Below are 15,703 nucleotides of genomic sequence, written 5' to 3'. Positions count from 1 at the left end.
AATGGGGGCCTTACAACTTTGAGCACCATGGATCATTGGTAGCACCTAATGAGGGTGGGGCATTGATCATATCTAACAACCCCCCTCAATGTCCACCCATAGGTGAACTATCTCCTCGGCCCAATGCCGAGTCTCCGAAGATGAACTTGAAGCAGATCCTTCGTAAGTGCTTTGGTGAAGATATCTGCTCCATTCTCCTCTGTTGGACAGTAGACTAGTTCCATTATCCCATTCTCCATCAAATCACACACATAGTGATACTGGATCTCTATATGTTTAGTGCGTGCATGAAACACTGGATTTTTCGCAATGGCGATGCAACTCTAATTGTCACATCTTAGCACAGTTGGTTCTTCATCCTGCACCCATATGCCATAGAATCCTTCTCAACCATACTGCTTCACATGCAGCAAAACAAGCTCCTTGTACTCTGCTTCGGTAGAAGACAATGCCACTGTTGGCTGCTTCTTACTAATCCAAGAGAAAATTCCTGAACCCAAAGAGAAACAATAACCAGAAACTGACTTCCTGGAATCACTGTCTCCTGCCCAATCTGAGTCACAGTTCCCCACAAGAGAAGTTCTAAAATTGTATATGATACCATAGTCAAGAGTTTTCTTCAAGTATCTGAGCACCCGCATCCCAGTCTTCCAATGACTCTCATGAGGTTTATTTGAGAACCTGCTCAAAACACCAACAGCAAAACTGATAGCTGGTCTGGTGTTACACAAGTAGATCAAACTGTCGACCAACCTCCTATACCTCCCAATGTCTGGTAGTGCTGATGTATCCTCGACGGATAACTTTGCATTCACCTCCATAGGTGTAGCTATCTCCTTGCACTCGGTCATGCCAAATGCCTTCAAGATCTCCCATGCATACTTCTTCTGAGAGATAAAGATTTTTCCTGGCTCTTGCCAGACTTCAATCCCCAAACAATAGTGCAGCAAGCCCAAGTTTGTCATTTCAAACTCAGAACTCAAAGCCTTTCGAGTTTGGTTGATCATATCTTCATAGTCACCTGTAATAAGAAGGTCATCCACATATAGGACAATCACTACAGACTTTTTACCATCCCTGTAAACATACAAGTTAGCATTTGAGGCACATCTTTTGAAGTTTAGGTTTTAAAAGAACTTATCTATCTGCTGGTACCATGCTCTGGGGGCTTGTTTCAGCCCATATAATGCCTTCTTCAGCTTACACACTTTGTTCTCAGAATGGGGGGCCTAAAACCCTGGTGGCTGAGCCACGTACACCTCCTCCTTGAGGTCACCATTTAAGAATGCTGACTTAACATCCATTTGGTACACTGGCCACTTCTTGTGGGCAGCCATTACAAGTACCGTGCGAATAGTGGTCATTCTGGCAGTTGGGGCAAATGACTCTTGAAAATCAAACCCTTCAATTTGTGAAAATCCTTGGGCAAGCTTTGTACTTTTCTAAGGTACCATCAGCCTTGTACTTTACCTTCCAGATCCACTTGGTGCCAATAACCTTCCGCTTTGCTGGTCGATCCACTAGCTCCCAAGGGTCATTCTTTATTATGCTGTCATACTCCCCCTGCATAGCAGCCTTCCATGATGGATCTACAAGTGCTTCTTCTAAGTCAGTTGGCTCCTTTACTTCTCTCATAATCTCAACCATCAAGGCCATATTGACTATGTGAGTAGAAGCCCTCCTTTGCTCCTCTATTCTTTGAGACCTCCTTGGTCCGTCTGCCTTCTCCTCAATAGATGCAGGCATAGGATTATTGTGGTCATAGAGCTGCTTCACCCAGCGCGGCAATGGCCTTTCCGGTGGGGTGATGTCAGGTTGGTAAACTTTTTCCTCATCATCTGAAGATGATGCTTCCTCCTCCTTAAGGATAGGGATAGCTCTCGGGACAGGTTCATAGTGGACTACTTCTTTGCTTGATGATAAAGTGGAAGAACTTGCCTTCTCCTCCTCCACTGTATGCAGCTCCTTCTTGAACACCACATCATGGCTCGTGATGATCTTCTTTGCCTCTTGGTCATATAATTTGTAAGCCTTCTGCTCATCACTATAACCCAAGAAGATACATTTTCTGCTTTTTGGTTTTAACTTGTTTCTCTTATCATCTGGAACATGTGCATAACATTCACATCCAAAAATTTTGAAATGTGAGACAGATGGTTTCTTAACAATGTAAGCCTCATGAGGTGTTTTTCCCTTGAGAGCCTTTGTGTAGCTCCGATTTAGAATGTAGAATGCAATATTAACAGCTTCAGCCCAAAAATGGTTAGGCAATCCCTTGCCCTTTAGCATGCATCTTGCCATCTCCACAATGGTGCAATTCCTGCATTCCACAACACCGTTCTGCTGAGGTGTGTGAGGCGTCATCAATTGACGCTTGATCCCTTTGCTCTTGCAAAAGCCTTCAAACTCCTTTGAGTTGAACTCACAACCACCATCTGTTCTAAATTTCTTCACACTTTTCCCTGTTTCATTCTCAACAAGTTTTAGCCATTCTTTAAACTTACCAAAAGCTTGAGCCTTATCACGAAGGAAGTACACCCACATCTTCCTACTGTAGTCGTCGACAATCAACATAAAATAAGAAGATCCCCCCAAGGCCTGTGTAGGCATCTTACTACACAAGTTAGCATGCACCAACTCTAGAGGAGCCTGTGCTCTATTCTTGCTTTCTTGTGGAAATGCCTTTCTCTGTTGCTTGCCCATCATACAAGCTTCACATGGTTCCTTCAATTCAGTTATTGGAGGTAGGTGAGCAACCATACCTTGCTTTTGCATCTCCTTCAACACTGCAAATCCAATGTGTCCAAACCTTTCATGCCAAAGCTTACTTGTGCCCACTCCAGCGGTGGCTATAAGAGCACTTAGCTCATACAGGTTGTTTCTTCTTTCTCCTTTGCGTGCCAGCACTATCAAGAATTTCTGCACCTGTCTTCTTGAACCTCACTTCATGACCAAGATCAGTTATGGCAGCAACTGATAAGAGATTTCTCCTGATTTCGGGAACATACAACACATTTGAAAGCTTTTTGACTTCACCATTTGCAGCAACAAAAGAAATAGTACTTGTGCCCGCAGCAGGGCATTTAGCATCATTTCCAACCATCACAGTGATGGATTCTTGTAGAGGCTGCATAGAATTGTATAGACCTTTCTTGTTGGTCATGTGACGGGAGGCCCCACCATCCAACACCCATGAGTCAGTGGTAGATTCTTCTTGCGCCGAGGAGCACACTTCCTCAATGGTCACCATGAATAATTCCAGCAACTTCTCCGCTGCTAGTTGATTCTCCAAGTTTTGAATCCTTGTTTGGTTTCGTGTTTCATACTAACTCCTTAGTAGATTCCAAGCCTCTGACACTTTAGTTGTATGCTGAATCAAAGTCAGAACACTGTCAAAACTGCTTGTAACTAAGGCACACAATGCATCTGCATTCCTTCGTTTCCAAGCTCGTAGAAGATCTGCATTCGGAGGAATCATCACACTAGGATTTGATGGGTTGGGGGTAGGCTGTGGTTCTGCGTCAGTCCCCAGTACAGTCTCTAGAAGCTCATAAGAATCAAGGATAGTTGTAATTTTAAACTTCCACAAGGTGTAGTTTGTACCATCTAACTTGCCTTCACTGAAGGTTGGTGGACGAATCCTCAGTGTTTGAATAGTCGGTACAACAACACCACCTCCTACACCACTTCCTGATGCGCCAGAACCGCTTCCGAAAGTCGACATAGTTTCTCTTTGCTGTTGACGCCTTTGCCTCTTGCACACTCTCCGATCTCTAGAGCCCCCTGGGCTCTGATACCATGTAAAATATTACACGGCACATCGAACAGAATCTGAGAAAGAGATAGAGAGTACACAACAGATAAGAGGAGAATCAGTAAATTCTTTAACTCCAAACAACTGATACAAAGATGGTTCTGTCCACCCGTGCACTTCCACTGTGTGAAGCTTAGATGGCGATCTAGACAGAAGATAGGTGAAGAGCTTAAGGCTAGCTGGAACAACAACTCTGACTGTGTGAAAGATGAGTGATCGATGGCTATGAAGGGGTTTAGCTTTTATAGCATACGAAGGCCGTGAGGTTGGCCTGACCGACCTACCATATAAGCCTCCACTAATCGGCCAGGGAATATTCTAGGGAATATTCCCTTTACCATCGGGCCGGGCGCACTACCCCCGGACCCCCACCCCAGCCAGGGGCCACTTCCGCGGCCCCCGGACCCCACAATAGGGGCCCCTTTTAACTCCCTTACCCTGCAACTCGATGCAATGCGCCTCGAGTTGCTACCAGCTTAACCATTCCGTCTAACCCAAAGATTTGACCCACAACGGTCGCCTTTTTGCCATCCAGTCACATAGACCTCATCTGATATACAAGTCAGAACTCAACCAATGTCCGGGCTCACATTTGGCTTCTCCTCATAATGGGGGTCTTACAACTTTGAGCACCATGGATCATTGGTAGCACCTAATGAGGGTGGGGCATTGATCATATCTAACACATCTAAGGTGATATAGCTCTCACAAAGATAGTACATCTTAGATATATTGATGAAATATAGTATGTCTAATTGTAAGCCCATCTTAGTGTTATTAGATCAAAATGTGAAGGTAAGGGCTAATGTGGATGAGATATTGGAGGATCTTGTGGCAAGATCAGTTGACATGTCTCTAATTTGAATCCTTCAATAAAAAAGTAGTATATTTGTTAATGCATGACCACAACACCACCACTCAACACAATAGGGGACATTCCATGGACTCAAACTCAAATTCCCAAAGTTTGATCTCTTGCTTGGGTACATGTCTTAGAGGGTCCTATAAACATGGGGCACTCTTGATGCCCCCATGTGTTAGTTCTCACTCTATCATTGACTTAGAAAACATCCAACTATGACTATGAAGGTCAAGCCACTCTAAGAGAGGAGGAAGGACCGCAATAGCTCCATTTGTCAAGAGGCCTCACAACTATCTACAATAATCAAATAACTGCTCAAATTAAATGTATATGCATCAAAAATTAAAAACATTAACCATGGAACTTAAAAAGAAAAATCAACATGTACACTAAATGTTTACTAGATTCTATTAACCCTAGCATCTTGTCTAAGTCTCCAACGTTCTTTATGTCCACCTGAAAATGTGAGAATGCCTTAAACACATGGAGGTGCCTCCGTACTTTAAAAAATGGTTCAAACCCATCTAGCAAAATAGTACCATCCACTTGCAATGAGAAGACAAGTAACAACTACTTCCCAAGAAGGTGGCATCAATATTCCTCTTGATGCATGCACACTTAGAATTTCTTACTCAGGGTTGACCATATGTGACATTGAAGGGTCACCTTTGTGTATGCCAATCTCAAAATAATTTCTTTTTTTCTATTTGGAGAAGGCAAGATTGAGGAAAAAAGGTTGGGCAGTACTTATATCTATTGGATTGTGACATATTAAGGCATTCATATTATTTGCAAATGATTACCTTTTTTATGATACACTTACACTACACATTGCATACAGTTTGTCCTTTGTGATAGCCATCATAGTCTTTTCCTACCATTTGACCTCATATAAGTACAACGAAAATTTGATCTTCATGAGTTGGATTGGCTATGGCAAGATACTTATATCCTCTCTCCATAAGCTTATCCTCTTCTTTTTCTATGTTTCTTTTTTGTTTCAAATGTGGCATCTATCAAATGCAGCTCTCTCAAATGTGAATTGTCTTTGGAAATTGTAGCATTTTACCCATCCCCTACAGTTTAAGAAACATATTATTTCAATGCTCACACACTTGTAAGCTTTGAAAAACCTAAAAAACACATTATTTGGAGATGTCTACCTTCCAAACAAGAAGAGCTAGCAATAGTCATGGTGATTTGTCAATGAGGCATTCCCATGGTAGTCTTAAGTTATTTTTATTTCATACTCAATATTTGCCCATTTTCTTTATTGAGGGGCGAGTTTATCAAGAATTCTCTCTTTATTGATAACTCCAAACTTCTGAAATAAAAAGATCTCGTGGTCTAGATTTGGTTTCACATGTGCCCTTCTCACTCTACAAAAGAGAACCCCAAGCAAAACATATAGTAGGTAAGATTGAATGGAGAGATGGAGAAGAGACATTGAAGTAAAGATAGCATAGATCAAGGACCCATCAAGGATTAGTTTTGAGAGTCTAGAGTGTTAACAATGATGCAGTGATAATTAGTAATTGACATTAGAGAGTTCGAATAGAGGGAGAATGAACAATCAATTTCATATTCTAAAGAGAGTTAGAAGAGGGGGAGAATGGGAAGCAAAATGAAAAAATGGGAAGAGATAAAGATAGATGGTAATAAGAAGAGTTAAAGAGAGTGCATAGGGAGGCAACCAAAAAAATGGAAAGATAAAGAGAAATGGTGAGGAGAGGTAAACAATATAGTAGAAAGTTAAAGGGAGATGGTAAGAGATAGTACAAGTTGAGAGAGACAAAGTAAAGGGATGTATTTTAAGAGGAGGGATGGTGAGAGGGTGAGGATAGATACGAGAGAGGGATAAATAGATTGTACCTAAAGATTGTAGGGAGTGTAGAGATAATGGGAGGAAAGAGAAGAGGTCAAGGAAGATAATGATAGTTGAAAGACAAAGAGAGATAGCAATAAAGATAATGAGAGCTAACAAAGAGAAAGATGAAGAGAAAGGGAGGGATGGTAAAGAGAGGGATAAATAGAGATAGGGGAGAGATAAAGAGATAGTACTCAAAGATAAGACCTAAAGAAAAGACAAGAAAAGAGAGAATAGAGGTAGTGCAGAGATAGTAGAAAGGAAAGAGAATATGTCAATGGAAGCAATAGTCATGCAAATGTAGACTTTTCTTTTCAAGGTTTTTAGCTCTACTTCTAGTACATCTTGTTTTCCTAGGCTCATCATGATCATTATCATCATCATCATCTTTTTGCAAACTAGGAACTTTCTGTTTGAGAATTGCAATGGTTGACTTACTGAGATGTCCAATTATTGTAGGGGAAAAATCATATACTAATATATCCACCTCATCAAGTTTCAATATGCTCATGCATTGGCTTGACTTTACTTGCTTTCTTTTTGTTGTAGGATTTCTTGTAGAGTTCATGGCTAGTGTGTATTTACTTGCAAGTGCATCCTTATGATTTGTTTGAAACCAATGTACTTCTATGGAGCATATCTTATCTAAAGTGTCATCCTTCTTAATTTCCAAAACTTTTGCTATCCAAAATGGATGACCCATCTCATCATCCTCATCCCAATGTTGCCACAAGTGAGCCTACCTTAATATCATTAATATCACCCTACCATATTTCTTGTAGCTTCTTAGTTGTTGTTCTTGATCTTCTACTACCAAAATACATTTCTCACTCCTTAGGATGTAAGATCTTTTGGATCTCCTCTGACATTTGTACATTGCTCTTTGCAAAAGGATTTGCAGTACTCAAACTTTTAGGCCATGCAAAAGGTTTTTTTAGATGCCAATCATCATTTTGTATTTTTGTAAGTATTTTCTCTTGGTCATGGAAAAAATCACCCTGCCAAGTCACATCCTGTGTGCCTGCATACTTTCTTGCCCTTTCAATTAACTACCTTCATTCTTATCTACAATTGGCATGGTCGATCTCTCATCTCTCATTGGATGCTTCTTTGCCTTCTTTGATGGATTTCAAGGGTTCTTGTTTTGCTGCAAGCATTGTAGTATATGAGATATATCTCAAGAACTTAAGTTCCCTTGAAAGCAACCACTCCTTACTAAAAGAGAATTGCTTTCCATATAGATGTACTCTACCACCTTCCTTTTCCCTCTTTATTAGAAATGCATGTTGGAAGTTAAGGTCATTTAACTTGTGCAAAGATTTTACATTTTTCTCCTTTGAACCATATGCAAAAAGCTTAAAGTCATATGTTTCTCTTGGGTGCATGACAACTGGTTTTGGTGTATAAGCATCTTGTATGATATACATCACTTTAGGCAAGTTAAAAGCATTGTGTCAAGATAGTTGCTTAGCAAATATGTTGAACACTTGATCAATATGATCTTGTGTATGACCCACCATCAAAAAATTCACTTTTACTTTTTGAAATATCCCCCATGTGTACAAGCATATTGAGGTAGCCTAAAACTGTCAAATTTTTGTTTTCTCTTACTGTGTTATCCTACTGCAAATAAAGAACAAGTGGTAAAGTACCCTCCCAGCTAGATAGTACAATGTTCAAATTTGTGATTGTAAGGTTAGGATCATTATGAACATTTGGATAAGTAAAGAATACTCTAGGATGAACTCTTCCATGGTACACAAAACATCCCACTAAATACATTTATACAAGAGTTTCTTCACTAACATCCTTTGGAAGACGAGAAAAATGAAGTAAGCATGACTTTTTCTAGTCCATATACCATCAATGACAAGTCCAATATATCTTTATGGTATAGCAAAACACTTACGCCTATGGTGCGTGACTTTTTTTCTCTCTATTGATTACTCTTCTTGATGAATTTGTAGTGCTTTCTTTGCCATCACAAGCTCCTCCTCATCCCTTGCATTCTTTCATTGAGCTTTTAAATTTGCACAAATGCTACATACTTCCATTCTAACTTTTCTTGGGATTGATACATTGCTAAGGAACAACTTTCACAATTTGATGAAATGTGGATAGCTAACAAACTTGTTTGCATTTTGAAGCATAGCTTGCTTGTAGATGGAATATACTTCACTCCTACTAAAGGTATCTACAAGATACAACTTTCTCGTTGTTGGCATAACTTCACAATGTGCCTTAAAGTGCATTTCTATCCAAGAAACTACAACCTTGCATAGAGGACCAATAGTAACATTTGGCTCAAGTTTGTATCCATCATACTTAAACATTATGCATTTGACTCTTTCAATATGAGTATTGCCTAGGGTCAAGCCTATTCTAAATGATGTTCTATAAACCATTGTGTTATAAAAACAATACTCAAAATTTCCACATATCCATGGTATTAACATTGATTAAAGAAAAGCATCTTGTTGACTATATGTCAAAGAAAAATAATGTTGCCGGAGTGCCTTCAATTTTTGATATCCATATATAGCAAGACAATTCTTCTGGCAACAATCACATTGTAACACATACTTTATTTGTGCATCACTTACAAGTAATCTAGCGTGCTCCATACCATAATTTCTTCTATTCTTTTGAAAATGCATGATTGTTTTACCACCACATCCTTGTTGCATGCATGAAACATCTTCAAATGATTTGTGATGTTGATAGTATGAGTGATCTACATGCTTTGATGATTGCACTCTGTATCATTTAGGGAACCTCTGATGTCCTCCAAAGTATTCGGATCAAATGAATCAAAGGACAATTGATATTGTTCTTTGACAATATTCACATCACTATTCTTTGTAATATGGGTTGGGCTACATGCACTTGATAGGATCTCCATGTCAAAGGATTCAAAAGATAGAGCATTAGATCCATCATAGCAATCAAAAGACATACAAGAGAAAAGGTACAGTGTAGATTCTAGCAAGAGAATTAGAGGAAATGCTTGAGAATAATACTATAACTTACTGACAATAGCAAAGTGGAATAATATGCATGATGGTATTTTATGAGGAGAGTACTTGAGGTAAGGGGTTAGGGCTAGCATTAGCATTAGGGTTAGTGGAGTGGGAGCTCATGCTCAGAAAGCCACTTTTGCCACACACCAAGAATGAGCTTCTCATTCACTTTTTGAGTTTATATACAAGCCCTAAATCCTTTGGGCATCCATCCCTTTTTTTACATGATCGGGCGTCTTGCCAAGGTACTATTTTCCTATTCCCTTCTATTTACCTTATCCCTTCATCTATGCTCATCTAGATTTTACAATTTGCATAGGAGGGAGCTTGGCGCTCTTTTACAATATTTTAGAGGTGCAACCACCCATTTTTGTCCACAACTCCTCTCCAAGTTAGAATGAACCTAAAAGGATATATGCACGGAAGAGGCTTCCTTAGCAAGTCCCTTGAGCCCCCAACTTCTTCTCATGACCATGATGACAAAGGTTAGTTCTTTGCTACTTTCAAAAAAAAAAAGGGAAAAGAAAAGAAAAGACAAAGGAAAAAGAAGAAAAAAAAAGAGGAAAAGAAAAGAGTAAGAAAAAATAAAAGAAAATCACAAGAGAAAGTAAGAACCTCACTACATGAGCACTTCAGTCATTGCACCTAGGGGTCCTCAAGTTAGGTGCGTTCGATGGCCTCGATTAGCTCGCTCTGTTCCTAGCCACTTTTTAATTCCCCACTTCATGCTTAGGGCATATCAAGGGCAGGACATACCTAGGGTGGTCACACTCACCTCTGGTTAGACCTATCTCCCTAAGCTTCACCCATTGCATCTCCCTTATGCACGAACTGGGTCCTCAAGTGTGGGACAACACCCAGGCTTGCATGTGGTTCTCGACCCAGCTCCTAGTTCCACTAGCATGAGTACATTACACTACATGGTGAGGTAGACACACCCCTTAGGCAATGCACTTTTCTTTTCCTTTTAGGTAAAGACTAAGGTGACCAACCCCACCGACCTCAAAGGCCCTGTCATCCACTTAACATACCCTCGGCCTCCACCACCTCAATCATTCAATAAGCTTCTCTTCCATGACCAATCCCTACAAGGCCCCATCATCAACCCACACGACCACCCTTCAACTCATCAAGCCCTCATCAATAAAGAACCACAAGTGCCATGGGACTGGCACTCGACTAGGAGGGGGGTAATGTTAACCCCAGTGCAAGACAAGAAAAAAGAAAAGAAAAAATAAATCCAAGAAATTTTTGAAACGCGAACCCAATGAAGTCAACGAGAAGGAGAAAAGGCAAAAGGTGCAAAGGCAATCTCAGAAAAATACAAAAGATGGCAGGCGCATTTTTAAATGAAGTGAAGCAGTTGTCGTTCATGTCTTCTAAAAGGACCATGCAAAAGGATGGTAAGAGGGCAATTTGCATCATCAACCTAGCCATGGCACAACTATCTATGCTGGCATGAAGATCAAAAAATAGGGGGGCGGGAGGCGATATTCTTGTGGTGTAAGATCCTGTTTAAGTAGTATCCTAAGTAATCTAAGATAGTTACAAGTAGTGATAAAGGCAGGATTGGGGCAATAAGTGAACTCATTAAGAAAATGGGAAATCAAGTCTTGTAAGTCATTTGCAGAGAAGGTCAGGGCATCCTCTGGCTTGGTGGCATTTACGTTGTATATTTTCGAGAAATCATATATTCCTTGGATGTTAGGGTTGAAGTCTACCCCTACCCTTCTCGGATATGGCATGCATATGGGGTTGTTTCTCTCGAAGGGTAGTGTGTTGCAAAATGACATCCACGTGTCCATGTTGCCGTCCCAGATTCTCCTCCTCCACTTTGGTTGGGACTCGTAGCCTTTCACTATCCTGGGCACCTCCATGACCTTGCTTTCCCAGTAATCACATGCTTCCATTCCCCACTGCGTTGGATTATTCTTCCTCTCTTGGTTTCACCTATTGTCGAACCTTCCTCCCATGCTTATCACCTCCTCCACCACTTTGGTTGATAGTATTATGCATAGTGTAGAGAGTAATTTGAAGGTGAAGTCGAAGGGTTGGTAGCCATTCTTTTTCTGCTCCCACACTATGAGCTCCGCATTTCAATTCACTAGGAAACAATCTTCTCGTGGTGGAATGGGCACTTTTGGGGCTACTGTGGGTTGAGCTTTTAATCTTCTCCTTGCCTGCTCCAACATACTCATTCTCTTATTCTTGATTTCTGCTTTTCTCTCGATAGTGGTGTCCACCTCTTGTTGCATTTCTGGTCGAGGAGAGCAAGGTTGCAGGACTAGCTCATCGTCTGGCTGTCCCATTTCAAATTGTAGCCTTGCTTCTGGAAGTGGCCTTTGCATTTCATCTTGTCACTTGGCCTCTTGTGGTTCTCCTTCCTTGAAGCCTAGCAGGTCCACATCTTGGACCATTAGCCTTGCCCTTAGCAAATGATTTCTTTGATCTTGTTGGCTTAGGTTGGTTCCTTCTTCTTGTAGTTGAGCACATAGTCCATGCCTTATGGCTTTGGGGTGATCTCCATCTTTTTCTTTAGTGTCTCAATAGCTTCCTCCTCTTTTGATTGTGTGACATCCAAGATAGTATTGAGAAAGGCATGTGTTGGGCTTCCAATCTTGTCTATGCGGCCTCTACCCGCCCTGCTTTTTGCTAACACTCTATTCCCTTCTATAAGGGCCAGGTGGCTTGCCATGTCTTTCACTCTCCTTTCACTCTTCGTCACCCATTCTTTGGCTCTCTGTTTCATTTCCTCTAAGCTTTCATTCTGTCATTGATCTAAGGCCACTATTGTAGGTTCTTGCTCTTTCCACTTTTTGATTATTTTCTCCTTCTCCTTCTTCAAGCATTCAATCCCTCTCTCTAATCTCCCTCACTCTTCCATCTCCATCAACAACCTACCTATCATTTCATCTATCTGTCCTTGGTGCTCTTCTTCTTCTTGAGCTTTCTCTACTTCTTTTGCTATGAGCTAATACATGGCCTCTTGGATTTTGTCCATTCACTTTGTTAGCTCTTCATTGGAGTTCGTATTGTTGTTTGGGCTGATCAGTTCACTTATCACTTCTTGATAGCCCACCACTTGGTGTATTTTTTCCAGTTGGTAGGTTGATAGTGTCTCCTTCTTAGCCTCCAACTTAGCTACTACTATCTTCTTATCCTCCTTTGCTTTCTCTAGTTGTGAGAGAAGCTCTTTGATGTATTCATCGTAGCCTATGGAAGGCGGCACGATGGTGGGGATGGAAGTGGTAGAGGTCTCTATCTTCTGTCTTTTGGTGTCTTCGACATCTACAGCCGCTAGTCTCTTAGTTCCAGTCACTGGGGTTCCTACACTTACATCTTGGGCTATATCTTGTGCCCTGTGCATTAGTAGCAGGAATTGCACCCAGGCCATGAGATTAGGTTTTGATCGTTTTTTGCACGAAGCCATTTAGATTCACTTCATCTAGGGATTTGGTTGCAATGCTTTCTAGCATCGGTATGTTGATCCAGCTCATTAGTGTGTTGTACCTATGACTGGAGAACAAGGCATGCACCATCTTTTCTTGCAATTGGACTTTCGGATCTGGGATGTTGGTGAGGTTGATACTATCATTGGTGTGGACCAGAATCTTGTCCATTACTAGGATGTTATACACATCCCTTTTGGACCGTCTCTTGACTTTGTTGGCCAGGCCCAACGCTCTCTCCACCAACTCGGGGCTTAGCTCAACCTCCACCTAGTGGGTTTACTCTTCTTGCCGCACAATTACCGTGCCATGGTCCATAATAAAGGTTCAAAGTAATTCTGCGCACTTTTTGTAGTCCACTGCTTGCCCGACTTTCTCCACATACTTCTGCAGATTGCATTGTTCCACAATCTTTTTCACGGCCTATTCTTCCATGGCTACATCTATAAGTTCAGGACATACCTGAACCTGAATTGGTTGAAGACCCTTGTCTCTACTGACAGCTCGTACTTTGCTTGTTCCTCTTCCAAGAATGGAAGTTTGCTGCCTTTCTCTTGACCTACCATTGTGGGTCACTGTCATAATACCACAACTCACCATTAGTTTTCTTAAGATAATTCCTTGCAGGAAGATGAGTAGAGCATGATTGTGCGCTTATAGAAAAATGAAATGCTTAAGTACAGAAGGAGAAGTTTTCTTCAAGCAATCCGCACAATCCAATAAAAATCCATATTTTTAAAAAAAGTGTGTTTTTCCAATTTTCCTTAAAGTATGTTTTTCCACCTTACCCCCTCCCCCCTTGGAAATGAGAAGAATCCTTCCTAGGATTAGAGGGTGAAGGATTAAGGGCAGTTAGCACGCATTCACGATGCTTTACTTTTGCATAAGCCAAGTGTAGATTTGCGGGTTCTATTTCAAGTAGGTGTGGAAGTCCATGTCAAAAGATCAAATGCCAATGCATGTTATGTATGCCAAGACATCTATTAGAAAGTCACCAAAGGAGATCCGGCTAGCAATATGTAGTTCTCCTCAGTCACGTAGGGATGGGCGAGTTTGTGATCATCTAAAGGCCAACAGTGAGTGATGGCTAAGACTCTGAATGAGGTAGGAGCCATGTAAGTTTGATTATACTCTGAGGTTTTGATTGCATGTCTTTGCGCAGTGTTGGTCATGATGTAGTAGCCCTCTTGTTCCCATTGGAGTTGGAGAGTGAGGGCTGAAATGATGAATGGGTTGCCTTTTACCCATCCAACCTCCAGTCATCACTAAGAGAACTAAAGAGGGGCACCACCTAGCCAAGGGGAGGATGGGCTAGGACATCCCTTTTCTCAAAGAGAATCAAAAGAACCAAGATACAACTTCACAAAAGAGAATATATGTACTAGACACCATATTAGAATATGAGAGAGAGAGAGAGATGAGAGGAGAGGGAGACAAGAGGAGAAGAGTTAGAGGAAGCTTTCCATTATACTACATAATAAAAGAACTCACTCATAGCTTACCTCAAAGAGATGGACTAGCATGAGGGTATTCTAGAGTGCTCTCATGTGCTTGTCATTGTCCTTCTTCTTTACATCTCCATGGGCTTCTTATATAGCCTCCATGAGGGATTAGATTAAGCTAATCTTCTTGATTAACATAATCCTAGATGATGTATGGCATCTTTGAAAATATGGAGAATAGTCGATGGGACAAGTCCCCACCTTGGTCATCATGCAAGAAGCCAAGGGTGGTGGTAGACAAAATAGAGAAAGGGAGCTAGATTACAAGAGGTGGGTGCCCAAATCACATTATTATAATATATTTACAAGAAGGATAGAATGGAAAGTTGATGTGGTGAAAGAGAGAAGAAAATTGCATGTAGCCAGCAATCTATGCTTTCGTAACTTCAAATCGGTGAAGAATCTGAAAAAAGTTTCTTTTGAAACTTTGTAGACCAGGTTGAAACCGATCGGGTTGAGCGAGAATTTTCTTGAAATTTCCTTTTCCTTGGGAGTTATTGAGATTATAAAAAATGGCTTCCAAAAGCTGCTTTGACTTTAGTTCCTTATATATATATATATATATATATAAGCATGTGACAGAAGGGATCCATGCTTGTAAGCTTTTGTGTAAGATCCAAATGGCACCATGATGTCGATATTGACTTGTGTACTAGGGTGAGGTGTCCTCTAATGATGGTGATATATTCCAAATCTTAGTGATGCAGGCGAAACCCACGTGTAGTTGGAGGCTAGACCTTTGAAAAATCTATGCACTCACTCAACTCCTAGGTGTAATCCATTTCTATCTTCACTAAGATAACCATCCCTTTTACCATTTACATTAACATCCCTCCTAAGAACTTGTTCCCCCCATTCGCTAGAATTATCATAATCGAGAAGCAATGAGGCATACCTAGTGCTTGAAGGGTAAACCCAAAGTGATATGGTAAGGCTCTTGATAGGAGTTTTGGCCAAATTTTGTGGTAGCAATCCGGTTTGTAAAAAACTCGGATCAGAGAGCATACCATTTATGCAAGAATGTAGACTCAGTGTTGGTTAGGGCTTTTAATACTTCGATTTCTTGGGTCGTTGCAGAGATCGTACATGTGTCATAAGATGTGATAAGTCATCGTTTGTGCACTTGCTCGCGAGAGATTTCATTGTTGATTTATTCTTCAACTATCTACTGTGGGAGCCTTAACAAACA

The sequence above is a fragment of the Lygodium microphyllum genome, chromosome 23 (genome assembly GCF_053477565.2).
Source record: "Lygodium microphyllum isolate KBCC chromosome 23, Lygodium_microphyllum_v1.1.10, whole genome shotgun sequence".
In the NCBI taxonomy this organism is placed as follows: Eukaryota; Viridiplantae; Streptophyta; class Polypodiopsida; order Schizaeales; family Lygodiaceae; genus Lygodium; species Lygodium microphyllum.
The sequence above is the reverse complement of the archived record's forward strand: the minus strand, read 5'-3'. Positions refer to the sequence as shown.